The 22,326-nt window shown below is 43.6% G+C and overlaps 1 pseudogene; it reads left to right on the top strand.

Annotated features, from left to right (window-relative positions):
• The first annotated feature begins 4,517 nt into the window (after positions 1 to 4,517).
• LOC135873133 (U1 spliceosomal RNA) lies at positions 4,518 to 4,672 on the top strand (annotated as a pseudogene).
• Positions 4,673 to 22,326: the final 17,654 nt, after the last annotated feature.

Here is a 22,326-nt window from a genome sequence, read left to right as displayed (position 1 = left end):
CTACTGTACCCCTTTCAGGAGTCTGATTTGTCTTGCATACCCCAAGTTTCATCTCACTTAAAATTATTTGCTTGCGATACTGGACATAAAAATACAGAAGTGTCACAGTACACTATTACTGAAAAATTGCTTACTTTCTCATTTGTCTGTATAAAATTTAAGTTTGGACTGACCTCGCTATTGCTTTTTATGTAGCCAGTTGTAAAACTAGGCAAATACCTGGATGATTTGATGTACCCCTTGCAAGACCTCTGTGCACCCTCAGGGGTAAGCGTGTCCCTGGTTGAGAACCACTGTTTTATACCAGTAAGCACACAGTAACCATTCATGACTATTTAATAATAGCTACCAATAGTCCTCCCCATGGGAGGCAGTGTGATCCAATGGATCAGGCATGGGACTGGGAGGCAGGAGAGGTGGGTTATGTTCTGTGCTCTGCCACTGACCTGCTGTGCCTTAGTGTCCCCATCTGTAAAATGGGGATAATGATACTTAACTATCTTTGTGAAGCGCTTTGAGATAATGTATACAATTTTTTTCTATAAAGCTAAGTATTTTTATTAAAAGGAATCATTTTCAAAGAATTGCTCCCCTCTCGCCCCCCAATCCTGAGCCATCCTGAAGCCCACTAGGGACAGGGGTTCTCAAACTTTTTTTGCTGGGCCCCCCTTTGAAAATATTTCAAGCTCTGATGTCCCCCCCCCATACCATGCCACCCTTATTTCTGCACTGCTGCTTACTTCAGAGCTGGGCACCTTGCCAGCAGATGCCACTCTCATGACCCACCACAATAGTCTTGTGACCCCCTTTTGGGTCAGGACCCCCAGTTTAAGAAACACTGCACTAAGACTTAGACTGTTTTTAGACTTGTTGGTACAAATACTGCCATCATTGACACCCATTGGTTAGCCTTATTTCAATGAATTTCCATCTGTTGTAAGGGGTCCCTGGAAATCCAGTGTTCTTGAAGGAGGCTAATTGCTCCATTTTGGTTCGCTATAACTTCGATGTAATGTTTAGTAAGCTGTCAGGAGTTGAGTGTGTTGAGTGTGTTCTGGCTTCTCTAGTTCACATTGGGCATTGATGCTTTGGCCATATGTACACTAGGAAAATGTATCTGTTTTAAATACATGATATCAGATATGACTTAGCTTCTAGATTCTCCCTCTAAGGTTAATCATGACCAGCTTACACCTTTTAAACACGATTGTACTTGTCCATGCTATGTACCAAAGCATGTTTAACATCTTGTTATTTAACACGTTTTCTAACATGATGTATTTTCCAAGTGTAGACAAGGCCATAGATACTTAACCACAGCAATTAGCATAGTTACTCCCATAGTTGTAATCTAATACCTATCCACATAAAATGGCATTTGCTAGTGTTTTATAATGGCTGGCTGTGACTTCATGGGACCCCACATGGGGAAAATAGACTATTTAGAGCCAAGTCTTCTCATGAATTGGGGTTGGAAATAGTTTAATTGCTAGTGCAAATGGGACAAAATCATTTTCAAAAGTCATGCTTTTTCTCTAATGAGGTTGAAAATTGTTTTGTTCCATACATTAAATTAAATGGCTTTCAGCATTGCTTCACTGGGACCTGTTGCTAATAACTGATCAATTTCCTAGTATATATGGGGATTTAGAACTCAAATCAAGTGTTGGGAACAGGCATGGAGACTGAATTACTTGGATCTTCCCACACACAGTTAAAGGTGTGTCATTTGGGCAAAGCAAGAAGCCTCTTCTGATACTGCCTCTGATTAACCTATTCTGTGGAGAGAAGGCTTCATTTTCCATCACTGTCAACCAAGCATTTGTCACAATCACATATCTGAAATGCTCATTAAAATAGATTTATATTTTAAAATCCATGTGAGCTTAGTTTCACCATGAGAGTCTCTTTAGCTATTATGCTTTTAGAGTAGATTTTTAATACTTCTACTATTATTCATGTGTCATATTTGAGCAATAGAAAGACGAAGTGGATAAGCTAATATCTTTTATTGGACCAACTTCTGTTTGTGAGAGAGTCAAGCTTTCGATCCACACGGAGCACTTCTTTAGGTTTGGGAAAGGTACTCCAGCGTCACAGCTAAATGCAAGGTGGAACAGACTCTTGAGCATCAGTAGTTAGCATATACTCTAAGGGACCATTCAAGGTAGGACTGACACAACTACAACTACATTGCATATTTGAGCAATGAAATTTACAGTTTAGGTAGTGATTAGCAAGTGGATTAAGTGGACTTTTGCACTGTCAGCTAAGAAGACAGATTTCCACTGAAATCAGTTGAAGTTAGGAACCTAAATACCGTTGAGGATCTGGGCCCAAGGCCCCAATTCAGAAAAGCATTTATACATATGCTTATGTATAACCCTAATTAGGTCAGAACAGTACTTGCGTAATTTTAAGCATGTGTTTAAGTGTTTTCCTGAATAGGAATGCTTTCCTGAATCAGAGCCAAAATGATCATGAAAGTGGCAGAATGTATCAATTTTGTTGTTCTTAATGTTTTATTTTAATTATTCAAAAATAAAACATGACAATGTTTTCTACTTTATTTTTGTAATGTGTCTTTCCTCCTAGCTCGACCTCTGGCATTCTGAGGTGCTTTCTCCTCATTCTGGTAACAATCACTTCTCAAAGAGTAAGAACATTTTGTTTCCAATGGTGTGTATTTGTGACATTAAAGGTTTACAAATACTATAAAGTCAAGGCTCTCTCGGCCAGAGAGTTCTTCAAGTTCCATGAGTCAAATTTCAAACAGCTGCCATAAAATGAGATACCTCGGGGTTAACTTCATAGCCTTGATGCCAAACCTACTTCAGATTGTCATATAAGATAGGATAAAGATATTTTTATCGTGCCCTTTGTGATAAAAAGCACCATCCATATTAAACAAAGAACTGGAGAGAGAAGTGCGGGGGAATTGCAATCAAAGGTTAAAATGTTGTAAGCATTTGGAAAACTAGTGAGACTGAGGAGAATAATAAACTGAAAAGGACAAGAGTGACAGTACAATTCTTGTGTGGTTATATAGCAAGGTGTGTCCATGTGTGGACAATTCTCTTCAAGGGTTGGGCTTTTTATGGTTACTTTTCTTCCCCCTCACTGCTAATAGGTGAGATGGCAGAAGTGCCTTTTTAGAATGGTTTGGATGTGGTGAGGGGGCAGCTCAGGCGCTGACCCTGCAATTGCACCTTCACAGATGCTGCTGAAAGATCAAGGCTCTAGGGCCCAGCACCATTGCCAACCCCATGTTTTCAAACACTACAAGTCAGGCCCCCAAAATCATAGAACCATAGAATATCAGGGTTGGAAGGGACCTCAGGAGGTCATCTAGTCCAACCCCCTGCTCAAAGCAGGACCAATCCCCAACTAAATCATCCCAGCCAAGACTTTGTCAAGCCTGACCTTAAAAACCTCTAAGGAAGGAGATTCCACCACCTCCCTAGGTAACCCATTCCAGTGCTTCACCACCCTCCTAGTGAAAAAGTTTTTCCTAATATCCAACCTAAACCTCTCCCGCTGTAACTTGAGACTATTACTTCTTGTTCTGTCATGACTTTAAAATCATGAGATTTTTGAAAATGCCTTCTGCTTTCTGAGCCTTTAGGATTCATGCTTTCAGGCTTTTCTCCACAGATATAAGGCATGGAAACTTACTTTTTAAAAAATGAACGCTGAGATTCCCTGGTAATCCCATGAATCCAAGGGCTGGGGCTTTAGAAAAACCACCAAATATTGCAATGAACTAACAAGCATTGGCAGTGCTGGAACAGAGAATGGAAGGGCATGCTGAGCATAAGGGTAGCATGGAAGAGGCCTCAGAGATGCGGCTGTCTGTGAGAGAAGGACACAACAGGAGTACTGAGGCTGGTGTCATTGGTAGAGTGGGGAGGGCAGGTGGCGTGATGTAAAGGGAGACTAAGTCAAAGAATATCATTTGGAAACAACATTACTGTGATGTTTATCATCTCCAGCAGATCATGACTGGTAAATAAAGACCACAGATCCCTATGCTCTCTTTCCCCCAAACTGATACATTGTCATTTATCATCTTTACTCTTTTTTACAGTCTCTTAACTATTTTGGACCCTGATTCTCTTCCTGACCCTACCACTGATTTGCTTTCTGGCCCCAGGCAAGTTGTTTAATCTGCTTGTGTCCCTGCATCCCCAATGTAAAATAGACACACATTTTTATAAAGCAATTTAAGACTGATGGGTGAAAAGCGGAATATATGCACCGTTATATTGCGTATTTTGAAAGTCCTTTAAAAATGTTAACTAGCTAATCCTACCACCACCACCACCTCTGTGAACTTGGTGAGTATTATTATCATTATTGTACAGAGGGGGAAACTGAGGCAGAAAAGTTAAGTGAGTTGCTCAAAGCTACAGGGAGGAATCAGTACCAAAGCCAGAAGTTATTGGCTCCTGCTTCTGTGCACTGTCTACTAGGAAACACACTCTCCTAAATACAGTAGGATAGGGAATTAACCTATCATACTTACCTGGCAGGGGAGATACCATGATCACGAAGATGGTTTTCCCAGGGTGAGGCTCATCCATTGCACTGCGGGTGTGCTGATTTCCCCAAATGCGGAAAACTCGACTGCATAATTTGTGGTAGTGGGGGACTGCATTCGCACTTTCCCCTGGAGGAAAAAAAAATCATCTTACTGGCAGTTAAGCCTTTACTAGGCAGAACAATAAAATGATTTGCTGTTTGCTATGTTCAAATCTCCAGCCTGCATAATCTTTGGGTGAGAGGTCATCTAGATCAATTTTTCCAGCCTGTAGACTAGGTGTGAGGAGTGGACCTTTGTACAGTTGATTCATAAGAGAAAATATGCAGGATACTCCTGTGCTCTTTTCTCTTTAAGGCACACCTTAATGCAGTTTCTGAGAGGTCAAAGTGCAACCTCATAGGTAGACAAGCTCTACTGTCTTCTTGCATAAACATAGCATTCTTCACTCCTGAGAATCTCAGCTTCTATTAAAATACCTACTGCTTTAGCACAAAGGCAGTCAAAGAGGCACCATGTACAGGTGTATCTCTCAAGTGTCCTTTTTTTGTTGCAAAAGATTCTCTTTACCCTTTCTCCGCTGCATGTTGTCCTTTTTTTAACTTGGTGACGTGTTCTCTGGGAATATTCTGATGCCAGTTACAGTGATAAATGATAAAGCTCTTGGTATGCCAGGGCTGCACCACTCTAGGACAGGAATTTTCCTAGAGTGGCCAGAGCTAATTGAAAACTTTTTCATTGGAGTTCCCAATTGCTGTAAAATATTAACCGCTGTAAAATGCTGGTTTGAAAACAGCAAAAAGCTTTCCCAAAATGTTGACAAAGTTTTAGGGAAAAAAACCAAAAACCTGGTGAGATTTCAAAGGTTTTCAACCAGTTCTAGTGTAGATCACAATTTAACAGTGAGATTATCTTGTGGACATTTTCCCTTGCATTGACTGTTGTGTTCTGTCATTCACAACTGCATATGGACCTCCTCTTCTCTGATACCTGATTGCAGGGCACCCATCTGGCAACTACAGCAGCTGCTCATGTAGAAAAGTAACATTAGGGAAGTAATGTGGGGTTTTTTTTAGCATCTTTTAATGCAGTTTAGCAACTGGAAATGAGGAGAGCCAGGATCATGTGATCAGCCAGCTCTTCAAAGACCATAATCCTTGAACTACCAGTCTAAGGGCTATGTAGAGAAGTAGGATAATATTTCTGGGTTTTTACTGAAAAACTTTGAATAGGTGAGTTTCTGAGCCTTTTTGTAGCCCTGTCACATACAGCCAGGAAAGGGTATGAGCTAATTGTTAAATTCAGTTCAACAAGTTCCTCATTAGGGGCAAATTACCTGAGTTTGAAATCTGCTAATTTTCCAATCAGGGTGAGTGTTTGCACTTGTGATTTGGAAATAATTACCACATGGTATAACATCTAAACCTATGTGAAGGCGGATAGGTAAAGGATTAGTTTCTTTAGACTGAGAGAGGGTATGATCTATGTTCCCCAAGAGCTTTGTTTGTTGCCATACTTTTAGAGGTCTAGAATGCATAATGGCTGATGTTTATTATGTAGTGAACTTGATATTGTACTTACTTGTATCTCTTAGCATTAGTGTGGATAAGCAATGTGGGCCTCAGACTTGGACTTTGTTTGCTACAGGCCACTAATTTTGAATGAAGATATCTCTATTTCCTCACTCTCACTTGTTAATCTGTTTTCTCCACCCCCCAAATTACTAGCCCAATCCTGTAATGAGATCTGTGTAGGTGAACCTTATTGTTAGACCAGGGCCTTGGTTTGAAGCCTCTAGATTGCAACAGGATAATTCTTATGGAATTTATGTCCTGTTGCAGAATCACCTTTCTAAATATGAATATACAAATGTATAGTAACTCTTCTTTTGGATTGTTGTCTGTGTAGCAGTATTGGATGGTTTAAGGGATTAGCAGAGAACAGGATTTAATCTCTAGATTACTAAATCTGCACTACTCCAGGGGGTTCATTGGCCTGTGTAGTACAGCACAGGTTTTTGACAAAAAGGTGCTAGCTCAACCCATAAGAGGACTAGTCATGTTCTTGTCGTGAGCAAGGGGGCTCAGGAAGTGGTGTATGCAGGCTGTTCATAGATAATGGCAGTAGGTGGGCAACATCCAAGTCTTCATTCACTATGTTCCCCTTGAGAAACAGCATTTTTTTTTTTTTTTTTTTTAAAGGCAACTGAAAACTGCTTAAGGTAGCTTTAACTTGCACCTCATTCACTCTGAATGTACTGGATCCTCAGCAGAAATTGGTGCCCAGGTAGGCCCTGGGAGGACTTGAGGTGGATCAGTGACTAAGATAGTAAAGAGTCAATTATTTATATGCTGGTCACATTACAGTCCTACAGACTATGCATATATTGGAAGCTGTCTGTGTAGGGATGTGTACTGTTTATCATTCAGGGGTATGTAACTAGTGTGGGGGCACTTTACTATTGAATTAATGTTTCATTTAACCAATGTGTTCTGAATAGGTCAGATAGCTGTTATAGGTTTGGGCCTTGGTCTTTTTTTACTGTATTTGTTTACATTAAATTTAGAGAGACTAAAGTTCCACTTTCCATGAAAATGCTATTCCCAATCATACATGTGCATGGCTGCCCAGCAACATTAATGCTGTGTGGGCAGTGGCATTGGATAGGATGTTAACAGTGGGAGCTATTCACATTCCTATTTGCGTCATCTGTGAATTCTCTTCTCATGCACATCTGCTTTAGGGTACCTCATTAGGTATGGATTATTTTTCTGCTTGGATTCTGGACTGCAGTTCCATTATCCATTCATCTGTTGCACTGTCACTGTGTGTCTATGTGCTTTTGTCAATGCCATCAGCAGCTGCTACCTGTGTGCTACATATAATACAGATCTTGCACATTTGATTTGGTTGCGTTGGTTACAGGCAGTTTGCTGAATGTAAGATTCTAAGAGTCATAAGTGAGGTTTCATGTCTTGTGTGTGTGTGTGTGTGTGTGACATTTAGGTAAACATTTTCTCTTCTGTATGTGGAACATCCACCCTCCCTGAGCCCACCCCCACCAGCTACAGATCACATTGCAATCATGTGTAGACTTGATGAGAGCATTGGGTACAGTTCAGGTCCCTTGTTTGGAGAATTTCTATACTTTCTTTTACTTCAAATAAGTGGACTGGGTCTGAACTGAGCTATCATCTAATGCCAACTTAGTACTCCATGAGAAATAAATTAGTGCGCTCAGGCCAGTTCTGACTGAACAGGTCTCCATACTAGCAAAACTAAAATTGGCAACTTAAGGCTAAATTCTTTTCTTTCATTGGTGCAGTGCTCTTGAAAGTTGATGGGAATTTTGCCTGTCTGAATGAAGGCAGAATTGGGCCCCTTGTTAATGTATCTGTTATAGTGGGTCCTGTCTACTTTCCCATCCTAGATGGAATATTTTTGTGAGACTAAGTTTAAAAACAACCACCCACTCTATTTCCCTCTCCTCTTCTTATCTTTGAGCATAATCTATGTATCCCCTTCTACCAGGAACACCCTTCCTGACCTGCTCTGCCATGGTGCTGCCTCCTCCTCCTCTACTCAGTCTCTCTTTAAAAAGTATTTCTTCATGGCCTACAAACTTAAGTTGTCCCTCATTGTCATGGCTTAATTTTAAAACTAACCACAAAGCCCGCAAGCTCCGCAATGTTAATACAAGTACCTGCATTATTTTATTTACCTCTTGCCCTCCCTATCCCTGATTTTTGTTACATCCCCTTCTCATGTTGTGTCTTCACTTGGCACTTGATCCTGCAAACCTGTGACTGACTTCAGGGGTACTATCCACCATAGTAAATATACTCAAATGAAACTATTTGGGGCCCTTAGATTGTAAACAGTTTGAGGCAGAGGCAATAGCTACAATTTTCAAAGGCAATTGTTTGGCTAAATGCCCTATTCAACTTTGAAAATCTCAACCAACATTTTGTATCCCTCCATAAAGCATCCAGCACAGTTATGGTGGTGTACAAATGGCAATAAAGCCCTTCATAGTATAAGCCCAAAGCTCATGGGGTGAAACTCACCTCTGGGCAGAGGGTTAGCATGTTGTTCTATGCTTCATGTTAATCCTATTTTGAGAGCATAAGTGGGATTTAGCCCTGATGAATTTCACCTTGAGGCAACTGCCGCTAATCCAGGATTTAAATCAGCACTTGGTTCTGGAAGTTCATATTTCGGTATCTTAAAGATAGTAATGAAGCAGATGTCACCAGCAAGCAGAAAATTACAACTACAGGAGTCTGAATAGTAAATCATTCTACTAAGTATCTGTTCACTTATTGTTTGAGACTTGATTAAATCTTGAGATGCTTCTCCAGTTGCAAAAACTGATTTTTTCCCCTTGTGGTACCTTTTCTATTTTTGATTTAGAAAGATTTTATTGAATTAGGTACAAAACTAGCAAACAAAACATAGACAGACAATAGGCTGATATAGTTGATAATGCTGGATGAAAAGCTTACTCCCTGTCTATATATGAACAATCTAACATATAAATGACAGCATGGAAATATTGTTGGAAACCTTTTTTAGATAATATGCAAACATATCAATAGTCTTCATTTATTTTTAACTGTAAATTGACTATAGCTGCCAGTCTCTTAATAATACATCCTTATTTTTCAGTCTAAAAAATTTAAATTTGTTACAAAAAACTGACCAATATATGCTGACTTGTGTGTGTGTATAAACATACACATATATATAAAAGCCAATTTAGGCTATAACGCTGCTATACTATTTGTGCTTAATGAATACTAATATGTGTGGATAATGTGTATGTATCTGCTCACTGTGTATGTACCCTGCTCACTTACACTAAGAATCCCATAGCCCCTTGCATTGACTGAAGTAAGTTTTGGCTTGAGCAAATATGGAAGCTGTCAATATCAGGACAGATGAGTGCTTTACCATAGCAACAGAAAGGAAATTACACTCACAGGCTACTACTGAAACATCCCAAAGGAAGAGGACAAGATACATGACTGTCCAACCTTGATACAAACATAGAAGGTTCCTTCATGGACGTGCCTACAATATTAGTATCCAAAAGAAAGATAAGGAAAGGAACCAGGACAAACTGATGGGTTGAATTTTAGTGACTTGTAAAATCATCCTATACATACTATCAGCTAAAATTTATAACTTTGGGAGCACTTTCTGCGTAAGGTGAATGTAACTGATTAACAAGATGGCTTCCCGGAGACTAGTATTATATTGAATTGGTTTCCTGTACTATAATATTATTGGCTTTTAACAATAAACTTGACTGACATTGGTTATTTGATCTCTTGAATATATTTCATAATAAACTGAAATATAATCAATTGCTTTACCACACAATTTATCAACAAAATGATTTTTAAACATATATATTTTTTGGATCTCTCTCTCCAGCCGCTGTTGTCTTTTCTTGCAACATCTTCACTGTGAGTGGCTTAACATGGGAGTTGCTGTACTAAAGTTTGACACATTATTTACCAAATCTGGTATAAGAAGATCATCCCTGCTAGAAGAAAAGTGAATGGCATGCTGTTCATTTTTTGCCTATTTTACTAGTTTCAAATTAGCTGTACTCGTATATAAAAAGGCACAGAGAAATAGTTGTATAACAATTACACCAAAGTATACAAAAACTGCATTTCTAAACACAAAGCACAGCCAACCAGTGGAACTCTTGCCAGAGGATGTTGTGAAGGCTAAGACTATAACAGGGTTCAAAAAAGAACTAGATAAATTCAAGGAGGATAGGTCCATCAATGGCTATTAGCCAGGATGGGCCGGAATGGTGTCCCTAGCCTCTGTTTGTCAGAAACTGGGAATGAGCGACAGGGGATGGATCACTTGATGATTATCTATTCTATTCATTCCCTCTGCGGCACCGGGCACTGGCCACTGTCGGAAGACTGGATACTGGGCTAGAGGCACCTTTGGTATGACCCAGTAGGGCCGTTCTTATGCAGCCTTTTTCTTTTTTTCTAGAAGTATCTTTAAGAGCCTACGGCAACTTAGAAAATGCATAATATTTCAGGATCAGCTCCTCAAAGGTGTTTAGGTTCCTAACTCCCTGAGCATGCAAAAATTTACACATGTGTAACTGCATGTATGCAGTGACTTGAACAGAACTATTCATTTGAGCAAAATTAAACACCTGTCAAACTCTTCCCAGGATCAGGACTGAGAGAGTTAGGGCTGAAAAAAAATCTACTTTTTCACCCCATTGCAGCTAAAATGACCTCTTACCTAGCTTTGGTTCACCATACTTTTGTCAGGTCCTCTGAACACGTGTTATTTAATTCCATATATAAATTACTAAATGGCAATGGGCAGCAAGATAATATATGAATCTTCCAAAGAAATGGATAGCGTTGGAAGTCAGAGTTTTTCCAGTCCTTAGTGTCACTAATTTACAAATTAAAATGGCCCCAGATTGTAATTCTTCATGGATTATGCAGGTTCATCAGGTATGGAGCGTCCAATCTGATCTCTTCTTTATCCTAAGATGTTGATATAGAAAAACGCATTGATTTTTAAGCAATCTCACATTTGATTGGATAATCTCCACGGTATATAATTAGTGACCAGGTGTAAAAAGCTTGTAAAGTATATATAACATTATTATTGTGTCATATCAAATATTCATGTGGACTTCATTGTAGTACAAATGAGTACCACTAGGTGGCACACTTGAACAGTTCACAGTTGTGGATTTCTTACCTCTTTCAATCCATTCCAAATTTATCCCTAGAAAACGTTATTATTGAGAGAAGCAAGAGGTGCCTTAATAAGCACACAACCTTATTAGAGCTTCTTTGTACTGTTTTAGTTTTTCCTTCAGTTTTCTTCTTTAACTGGTAAAATTGCAGTTTAATACACAAAAGCTCAGTTTCTGTGCTTGTAAATAAGTCTCGGTGATTGTAATGTTGAAGGACGGTGTGCTCCTCAGTTGCCTGGAGGAATGTCCGCAAAAAAAGACATAAACCAGGCTTTCCACTCCTGCTGCTGCCACCGCTGCTGCAAGACATGGATTACTTGTTGTGACTTATTTTCGGGGAAATAATGACTTGGGTCACCACAAACAAGCACCCTTAGATACTGCTATTATATTGGAAACAAACAACATTCACTGATCAGTTTGCTTTCATGGGGGGAGGGAGGAACAACTTAATTTACAATTCCAAATATTTTAAAACTGTAAGAGCCGTCATGATTGATATCATTGCCACAAATGCTGCATGTAGTAGCCTAACATCACACTGACTTTCAGTTACCATCAGAAAAAAATCGTAAACTCAAACTGCATGATGGAAAGAAATGTTGATTGATAATAACTTAGCATGCATCTATCACATAAGCTTCTTCAGTCTGGGGACAAAGGGTTTCTCTTTGTACTATGCAGTGCCTACGTGCTGTAAAACCCCCAAATAAATAAACCATCATTAATGCTGTACAAAAAAATGCCCCCTTACAGCTTAATTCTGGGTGAAATTTTCACCTGTGCAGAGGACCCACAAAAGACTACTTATAGGGCATGCCCATTTGCAGCTGCTGAGGATCTGGCCTATGTCCTCAAATCAGGGTTTAGCTGAATGTAAGTGGTGCACAACTTGTACCCTGGTATTACTATGTCCCATTAATTATCATCATTCCAACAAGTGTCTGGATTGCCTGGCCATTTGTGCAGGGATGAATTTTGCTCTTTGTCCAGTACAGGTTAAAAGCTCCTCCCTAATATTGTGAAGCACCTCTTCCCTGGGTCAAATTGTACCCTAGGGATAACATAAAGCTTCCCAGGTCTCCATCCTTTCCACCAATTGGTCTCCATTCTATACATTTACTTCAAATTTATAGATTTCAAAATGATTCTCCCCTTGGATTAAGGAGAATATCACTTCTTTGTTGTTTCCATGTGATGCCAGATATGTCCATCACAGGCTTTGCAGTCCTGAGGTGCTGATGGACATGGCATAAAGAATCTAGATAGATTCTATTCTATGCTGCAGGCAACTGGTTATGTTTCTGTTCTGTATCTAATGGCCTACGGTGCCCAGGCGAAGCTGAAGATTCCTACAGAGAAGCTCTGTGTTCAGCCGTGCTAATGTTCACCTCATCTGCCTATGTTGGAATAGCAGTCAGCCCACACAGATGTGCTCCTTAACAGCTTTAGTTCTTTCCAGAGGTGACGCATGGGAGAGGGCACATGGGGTCACATGGCCCCCCAGATTTCTTCCAGGGTGGGAGTCAGGCTGAGCACGGCTGAGGGGGATGTGCCTGAGAAAGGCACCGGCACCTAGCACTTCTGCTGAGCCCCGCTAGGAGGCACCTGGAGCAGGGAAGAGAGACCGGGCTGGCAGCTCAGCTCTGCCAGACAGGGCAAGGGGAAGCCCGCTTCGTCCTGTCCCTTCCTTGCCCACAGTCGCAGTTATCGATGCTCAGTAGTAGGTGGCTGGAGCCCGCTCTGGCCTGCGCCATGCCCACAGCAGGGAGACAATGGGAGCAGTGGGGAAGGAGCTCTGAGGGGAGTGGTGCCAGCGTGGAGTGGGTATGGAGGCTTGGGGGGCATAGGCGCCAGCTCCATGGGTGCTCTGAGACTGGAGAACCCATGGAAAAAAAACATTGGGTGCTCAGCACCCACCGGCAGCCCCACAGATCAGCTTTTCCCCCTCCCTCCCAGCACCTCCCGCCCGGTGCAAATCAGCTGTGCAGGGGGTGGGGGTGGGGGTGGACCGAGGGCAGGTGCTGGGAAGAGGCTGGGCGGGAGTTGGGTGGGAAGAGCAGGGCTGAGATGGGGCCTTGGGGGAAGGGGTGTAGTGGGGGTGAGGCCTGTGGTGCACTGGGGGTCGAGCATCCCTGGGGGAGATGAGGAAGCTGGCACCTATGGTGGGGGGAGTGGGTAAGGGGCCAGAAGCGATGCATGAGGCCCCCCAGCCTTTACATTGTGTCCCCCCACTATCAAGAGTTACGTGTCACCTCTTGTTCTTTCCCCGTCACTGGGATCTTTTCTGCCCCATGGTTGACTAAATGTGGTTTTGGGTGGCCTAGGAGCAGTAGTCAGGCTGGAGAGACAGTTGCTCCCTAAGAAGACGAATTCCTCATGACACTTATCAGCAACCCCTTTGCCATTCAAGGAGTGTTATTGGTGTGGTCCAGTGGTGCAGTCAGTTTATCCACTACTATCGTAGGTGATGGTGGTAGGACCTGACCTAGGACCTTGAGATTGATGTGTACGACAGGGACGAATAAAGCAGGGAAGAAGAGGGCATGCCCAGGACTGCATCACTCACATATGAGACCCCTGTGTACTCAAGAGAGGGATCATGGTCCGGTGCATAAAGCACAGGACTGGGAGTCTGGATACCGGCATTCTATTCCTGGCTCCTCTACTAAATTACTTCCCCCCTCTGTGCCTGTTTCCCACATGTAAAAATAATTGGGATAATAATGTTTTGCCTGATATGAGTTGCTATTGCAGAACAATGAACCTTTTACCAGTTGGCACTGAGAGGTTCTTAGGGTCACAGTAACACACACGCACTGGAGAGGAAATGGGGGTAAATGAAAGTGTTTGACAGCTAGATGTAAGTTCCCATCAAAATGGAGATGCACGTATTACATCCCTGATTATTATGTCACCTATACTGATGTCACACCAGTCATTAAAACAGTATCTTTAACTGGTTTTTGAACATAGCATTTAGATGATTAGATTCTGCGGCCAGAAGGGACCACTGTGATCATCTAGTCTGACCTCCTGTGCAACATAGGTCATAGACCTTCCCTGGATCAATTCCTGTTTGAACTAGAACATACCATTCAGAAAAACAGTCATTCTTAATTTAAAAATTTCCAGTGATGGAACTTACCAACCCATGGCAAATTGTTCTGCTGGTTAATTGTTTCTGTAGGATAAGCAGCGTCTAATGTGACCAAATACATCAGATACACTTTCAATAAAAAGCCTGGTTTCTGAAATCGGCTGCAGAAGATATGAACAGTTGATTTTGTGAGGGGATCTTTTTGTAGAGTACAAACAAGACTTTAAAAAAAATTGATTTTAATACTCAGGCTGATGGGAAAGAGAGGAGTCTTCATCTTAGTCACCGTAACAGCAGAGTAGAAATGCTCTTAGCTATTTGATAAGGAGTCCTTTTTGTTATCAGAAACCACACATGGAGAGAACTAAGCTTGTGATCTTGATATTACAGCTGGAAACAAGCTCTTTGATTTGACAGTTAATCAAAATTTACTGCAGAGAAATCAATACAAAGTTAATCACATTTGCTATTTTACGTGCCTTCAAACTCTCACTGGCTCTGATGGGCCTATAATATCAGTATGCCCCATTCTGGAGGAGAATGCTGTGAATTTTAGTACTTGTGCTGTAGCCACCTCCCAAATATTCAGATATTGTTCCAATAAACTCTTCTGACAGTAGTTGGGACAGGCTTTGCATTAAGACTTTTGACAAACTTGGAAGAAATAACAATGGGCCAATTTCAGTGCGATAAAAATGAGTATGTCAGTTACAGGTGCAAGAGGTAAATGAGTGCAATTTTCACTGACTTGGCATTTCGTGGGTGTGGAATATGAGTGTAATTACTTGCTGAAAATCCTGGAGCAGAGTAGACCTTTGAAGTCTGTGAAAAACACTGCTTTAGGCCCCCTAATTTTTGTGGATCAGCATGGCCAGCTCTAACAATCTTTTCACCACTGACATGATTTTAGCTGTGGAACAGAGAGATGAAGTGACTTGACCAAGGTCACCCAGAGAGTCTGTGGTACAGCCTAGATCTGTACCCAGCTCTTCTGAGACCACAGTCCACTGCCCTAACCACAGGACCATCTTACCACCCGAGATTTTAGCTGGGGCTAGAGCTGATCTGGTGATGAGCAGCAAGAAGCTCCAGCCTTCTAGTAAATTCAAGCCCTCTGATTGGCTGTCTGCTCCACTTGCCCATCTCGTGGGGCAGAATCAGAACTACTGCAGGCCCTCTCCCTATCTAGCAACCTGAAGCCATTCTCACAAGAAGGGAGGAGGGAACTTAAGAGTCTAGCTGCTCAGGGTGCTCTGCCCCTCCCTCCCTGTGAGCAACAGGGACAGGATTCTTCCCCCCTATAGCACCCAACCTGAAAAGGGGCAGAGGAGGGTGAAGAGCCTCTGGAACTGCCCCCACCCCAGAAGGGGGATAGGGGATCCCATTGCAGTCCCCCATAGGTCCGGGAGAGGCATATGAAGAGTCCCTTGGGGAGCATAGGTGAGGCTGGGTAGGGCTGATCTCTTGAGGTTGGCAATACTGGAACATAAACATGTGAAAGAGAATCTCTCCCTCACTCTCTCTCTCTGCCCCCGCCTCCCCTCCAGGGAAGCATCTACACCGGGGTGGCCAACCTGTGGCTCTGGAGACACATGCAGCTCTTCAGAAGTTAAGATGCGGCTCCTTGTATAGGCGCCGACTCCGGGGCTGGAGCTACGGGCACCAACTTTCCAATATGCCGGGGGGTGCTCACTGCTCAACCCCTGGCTCTGCCCCCAATCCACACCTTCCCCTGAGCCTGCTATGCCCTCGCTCCTCCCCCTCCGAGCCTCCTGCATGCCACAAAACAGCTGATCAGGAAGTGCAGGGAGGGATGGGGAGGCGCTGATCGGCAGGGCTGCCGGTGGCTGGGAGGTGCAGGGAGCGGGGTGGGAGCTGAGCGGGGGCTGCTGACGTATTACTGTGGCTCTTCGGCAATGTACATTGGTAAATTCTGGCTCCTTCTCAGGCTCAGGTTGGCCACCCCTGATCTACAGCTTTGTCTTGCAAAGACAGCCTTCACATGGAAACCAGTCACTAGGTCTTATGTTCTATTACTGTGATTTTTTGCACTAAACATCATGGGCTATTCATGGTCCTCCCTGCACTTGGAAGGGGTGGCCTCTAGGACACTGAAACATGTGGCCATGGGTCTGTAGGCTCTGGAATCTTTCCTGGTAGTAATGTACAAACTAAGAAAAAGAAAAAAAGCCACAGCTTTGCTTTTAAATCCCACTTTGAGCTTGCAAGGTTGGCAGTTAGCAAAAGAACTTGAAAACTGAGACTTTGATCTGGAGACAATAATCATGGACCTCCTCTATACTTTAAAAAAAAAAAAGGACTCTACCTTTTTCCTAAGAAGGTCAACCTTACCAAGATGAATGTCAGCTTCAATTTGGCAGGTGTGTATTGCTGAGTGAGCTACCTTGCTGACATCTCACAAGAGAGTGCCCGCTGAGGGGGAAAGATTTGTTTAGGTGCAAATTTAAGGAAAATTCTTGGTACAAGCAGCTGTTGGTAGTTGCATATAATGTGCACATAAAGACTAGGGTCTTTAGAAAGATTTGAGCTACTGATTCTAATATGTCAAACAGCTCTCAGTAGAGCTGAAGGCAGCCTTCGGTCACTTGGGATGGGGCTCCTGGGAGTCTTTACAGTGAATGTAACTCTATGACAGACAGCATTTCTTTTATCTCCCCTTTACAATTTTGATTCCCCCCCCCCCACTTCTCCTGTTCCTCTGGATTGGCCATAACAATCTGACCAAATGGGCTAATGCGTTTATAATAGCTGCTTACAGTTGCTCCATGGTGTGTGTATTGTTTGCTTTTCTTTTTTGTATTTTATTAGCAGTTTATTAGAAATAGAAAAAGCCATTTAACAAAAGCAGCTACTATAGATGGGTAAGTGCTTCCTGCAACAAAAAGAAAAGAATTGGCAGCAAATCTGCTTTTGTGGTATTGATGTGTCTGCCCCCTGAGTAGAAGACTTGGGCCCCTTCTTTGTCGGAAGTACAGATTATGGTACTCCGTTAGAGCTGGAAGTGGAAGTCCTGTAAATACACCATCTCTCTTCGCAGGCTGCTTTGGTCTGTTAACCATTGCCATTATTTTCAAAACAAAGTAATGTTTGAATATGGCTTTGAGATTTTTCAGTGTTAATCCTCTCCTTTATTTGGGATAAATCTACTGAGCTCCATTTTTCCTATGAAGAAAACTGTTTAAAGCTTCATATCAGCTGCATGTTCCATGAACAGAGCACAGTGATTAAAAAACACTTACTTTGTGCTACCAGTTGGGAAGATGGCAGGAGATGCATTTAAATTATACTGTCTATAGGTTGTAAAGCTCTTCTATCTTGTGGTAATGCTAATATTTGCCTATCTATTGATTAATCTGTGGATGCTATAGCAGCTCTGTTCTTAAAGGGAAATGCAAGTCACTCAACTGAATGAGGGTTTACAGTTAAGAGAGTGCAATACAAGGTTATTTTTGTTTTAAATTGAGCCGGATGCTTGCCTTCAATATTGCCCCATTGGGCTGGAAAACTGCTTTAACCAGTATGGAGGAATCCTAAGTTGCATAGACCCAGCATTCCACCCCTCCCTCTTGCAGCCCTTTCTGTAGGAGGCATGTTGCATTGCAGCCAGTTAGGGGAGGCATGCCAGAATGCTGCTGCACTTTGGCTAATCTCCAATTGGGGGAATGGCTCCTTGAGAGCAGTTTAGCCACTGTAATTTAGAACGGACCTAAAACGCTCTAAATTGTGCTAGGGCTTGAATTGGGTTCCAGCTGGCTTTAGGATTGGGGGAAGCAGAAAGATAGTGTCACGGTTACAGGGCGAGCTGTGCCTTAGGCCCCTTTGCAGCCCCTTGCAAGTATGTACCCCAAGTGCCAGGTTGTGCTACCTTCATGCTTCCCTGGGTGGAACCAAGAGATCCTACCATCCTCAGACTGGATCTCTGGGCAGCAGCCCCATTTACCAACCATGTTCACACACTTGCAACTATATTTGGCAGCTGCAAGAAATTTCCCTCTGGGAGCTTGTGACCAGCAGCTAATTAAAATGACGCGAAACAACTTCTTCAAAACTAACATTGTTTATTCACCCAAATATACATAACAATCAGAGAACAGGGATATAACAAGGAAAAAAGCCTCTATGCCTTGCTCTTACCTAAAGCTTATAATTTCCCTCCAAGCTTGGGCAAGCCTAGTTGCTCCAGATCCATCCGGCAGGGCCTGTCTCTCAGTCCATTGGCTCTCCGTGAACAGCTCCCAGACAACTGAACCCTCCTCCCTCTCTAGAGAGACTTGTTAACTGTTTAGGATTATATAATTTCCTATATTAGCTTGCTCCAGTGTTCCTGCTTGCTGTTAGGCTCTCAATGTGTCTACTCTGCATGGCTGCCTCCTAGTCTGTGCGGTAGCTCATTTTGGGAGCTGTATCTTAACTGGCAAAAATGGGATCTGTAATTTACCATTTATGCTCTGCCAATGGTAACTGCTGCAGAGTAGATAGGACTCAGGCATTTTAGCACCATATTTTCACTGGACTCTTAATCCTCTTTTGCTACAGCTTCTACTAGTGAAGCTGTATGGATGTTTTCATTTTTGCCAGTATAAACAAGACCTAGGACTACTTATTTGCTCTGTCCTATCCAAAATCACACTGAACACTACCTCAAAAGTTAACACTGTACTGCTCTATTTTAATTGTTAATGATATTTTCTGTAGGGGAAATTATATGGTACAAACCTCTCTGCCAGTGACTCCGTCCACCTTCCTACAACCCATTTTGGCATTTTCCTAGACTCCTGCACTACACAGAGCAGGTTCCTCACTTGCTAGTACCAAACAATGTGTTTCTTGATATTTGGGCAGTGTTACCAAGGTGTAGCAGGGTGGTTACCCCACTCCTGCCCTGAAGGGCTTAAATCAGCCCTGGGAGAGGGCTGTGGCAGGGAAAGCAGCTAATAGGCTGATTGGCGAAGAAGCCGCAGCTGGGCCACGCCCCAATCAGGCCTCAGCTGGCCCTATAAAGGAGGCAGGGAGTCCCTCTCTCTGCCTTCAGAGAGAGGGAGAGGGGCCTGGCTACTGGGAAGCTCAGGGTGCCTAGAGTGAGGCAGGGCTGGGGAAAGGCCAGAGGGGCAGGGGAAGCTCCAGGCTGCACGGCCTTGTCCAAGGCCCCATAGAGGCACTGGGTTGCAGAGAGAGGCAACAGGTCTAGACACAACCTTGCCTATGATGAATGGCTGAGACACTGCAGTCTGCCCCAGTGAGTGGGGGCTAGATGGTGACTGGCAGTAGCCAAATATTGAGGCAAGGTGGGGATAGTGGGTGGGGGTTCCCCTGAGTGGGGAGACCCACAGAAACTGGGGGTACTGCCTGGGGGCAGCACCCAGAGAAAGGGTCATCTGGAGTCCGGGAGGGACACGGGGGCCAAGCGGTAGCGGGACACCGGCCTGCAGAGGGTGCTCCAATGGCTGGAGAGCTAATTCCCTGAGACGACCAGCAGGAGGTGGCACAGGGGTGAGTCTGTGCATCACTACACAAGGGGATAATATGGCCCCTAGCTTCTCTGATGAAATCTATTGGGAAATGTGACTTAATTTGTATTCTCTCATCTAAGGCTGATTTTTGCTCTGTTGTGCAATAAATACTGTAATTTCTGAAGGATAAGGTCAAACATCAATAAAATTGTAAGATATAAGAGGCATTCTTGTCAATGTTGTATATTAAAATAAAAAAGGTTTTATGACTTCTCTAGTTACTGAGCCCTTGTTTGAGATAGTTGCATTGGGCTCATGGTTAAGAGACCTGCTATGCTATTCTTCAGCTTAGCCTCTTATAACTGTTAGTCATCTTAACACTATGGTAATTGCCTTAGAACGATTTAAAAAACAAATGTACCAAGGGACATGGATCTCTTCAACAGTAGATCACTAACATTAATGCAACCCACATTCAGGTTAAAAGTGATCAAAACTTTGTAATAATAGTGACTGCTCAGCACTGGAATACACCAAACCCCTAGAGCAGCGGTTCTCAAACTGTAGATCGGGACCCCAGGGCTGGCTTAGACTTGCTGGGGCTTGGGGCCGAAGCCCAAGCCCCACAGCCCTGGGCAGCAGGGCTCAGGTTATAGGCCACTTGGCTGGGGCTGAAGTCCTTGGGCTTTGGCTTTCACCCCTTCCCTGCCCGGGGCAGTGATGCTCAGGCTTTGGCTCCCAACCTGGGGCGGTGGGACTCTGACAGACTCAGGCTTCAGTCCCCTGTCCTGAGATCGTGTAGTAATTTTTGTTGTCAAAAAGGGGTCACAGTGCAATGAAGTTTGAGAACTCCTGCCTTAAGGTGCCAGTAGCATGCCAGGTGTAACATATCTCAGAGGCAACCATTGTAGATGCTTCAGCAGCTAGGTCTTGTAGGCACCAGGTCTGTGGGTACCAATAATCACTCAGATACATGTCTAAGCAAAAAGGTTTTTAACTAGGGCTTATGAAAAAGGGGAAAGGTTGCAAATACCAGAGGCTTAAACAGTTCCTGTTCAACATGAGCAATAGCAGTTCTCGTTTGGGTTCCGGGGGCAGTCCAACTGAAAGTTAGGGCTCTCCAGGCTTAGTGCTTGGAGTGCCCTCTACAGCTCAGTTGCTGTTCAAACAAATGGGGGGTTGCAGGCTAGGCTCAGTTAGTTTCTCTCACTGGGCCTCTTCTACACTGACTCCCTGCTCAGCTGCTGCTGCTGCTCCCCCAAAAGTCCCACACAGACCTGTGCCCAGTTGTATCATCCATCATGTGGCTCTGCATATGGTTCGTGGGGCTTCTACTCTGCATGCAGTTTCTCTCCACTTCCTGGCTTGCATGCAGCTGTTGCTTTTCCAACAGAGCTGTTCAGGACCGCACTAGAGGCAGGGCCGGCTCTGGCTTTTTTGCCGCCCCAAGCAAAAAAAAAAAAAAGGGCAGCTGGAGCGGCGAAGCAACAACAACAAAAACCAGGGTGCAGAGCGGCCAGAGCGGCGAACCAAAAAAAAAAACAAAAACAAAAAACCAGGGTGCAAACTTTCAGTGCCACTTACTTGGCAGCTCGTGGCTGCCTCCCCGGCTGCGCTGGCGAGCCTCTGGGCAGGTGGCGGCTGCACTCTGGCTAGCGGGACTCCCTGCACTGCAGACATGCCCCGGGCAGTGGAGTGCGCGCCGAGGCTAGCGGGGGGGGGAGAGAGAGAAGGGGGGCGGCCAGGGCTTCCTTCAGCCGGGGTACTTGCCACTCGGCCCCTCCCGCCGCACCGCCTGCCAGGAGGGCTCCGCGCCACTCCCGCCTGCAGGTGAATTGAAAGCTGTCGGTCGGTGAGGAGGGAAGGACGCGGGCTGCCGGGATTGCTGCAGACGTGGCACCGGCTGGGGCAGACGGAGCGTGCAGCCCGCTCCCAGCAGGGTGCAGCCGCTCCCCTCCTCCGCGCCGCCGCCACCCCCTACAGTGACACACTGAAAGTCGTCGGCGAAACAAAAAACAAAAAAAACCAAAAAAACAGGCAGGTACAGTATTTAAATTGTTATTTTTCTCTCAATTTTTGTTTTTGCCGACCGCATAAAGCTGAATTGGCGCATGTTAAATGTGCGTAAGATGCGACAGACCTGTATTACACACAAAAAACTGATAAAAGGACATTAAGATTCCAAATCAACTGCTCAAAGATTGGGAAATGTCAGAATTACACTTGCCAATGCAAGCTTAATTTGGCCCCCTATGATACACTCTTTAGTTACATGATTATTTCATTTTTTCCACAGGACCCCTACCTCATTCAGTGCACAGGTTGAATGGTTCTTAGATAATGAGCAGCTGTTCCATAATTTGTTTTCCCCTCACATTTCATCATGTGGCCCCCATGCATTATTTACTGTATGCGCTTCTAACCTGGCTCTGTAGACAGAATTATTAATTTCCTCATT

The sequence above is a fragment of the Emys orbicularis genome, chromosome 1 (assembly GCF_028017835.1).
Source record: "Emys orbicularis isolate rEmyOrb1 chromosome 1, rEmyOrb1.hap1, whole genome shotgun sequence".
In the NCBI taxonomy this organism is placed as follows: Eukaryota; Metazoa; Chordata; order Testudines; family Emydidae; genus Emys; species Emys orbicularis.
This window is presented reverse-complemented; position numbering and strand designations above follow the sequence as displayed.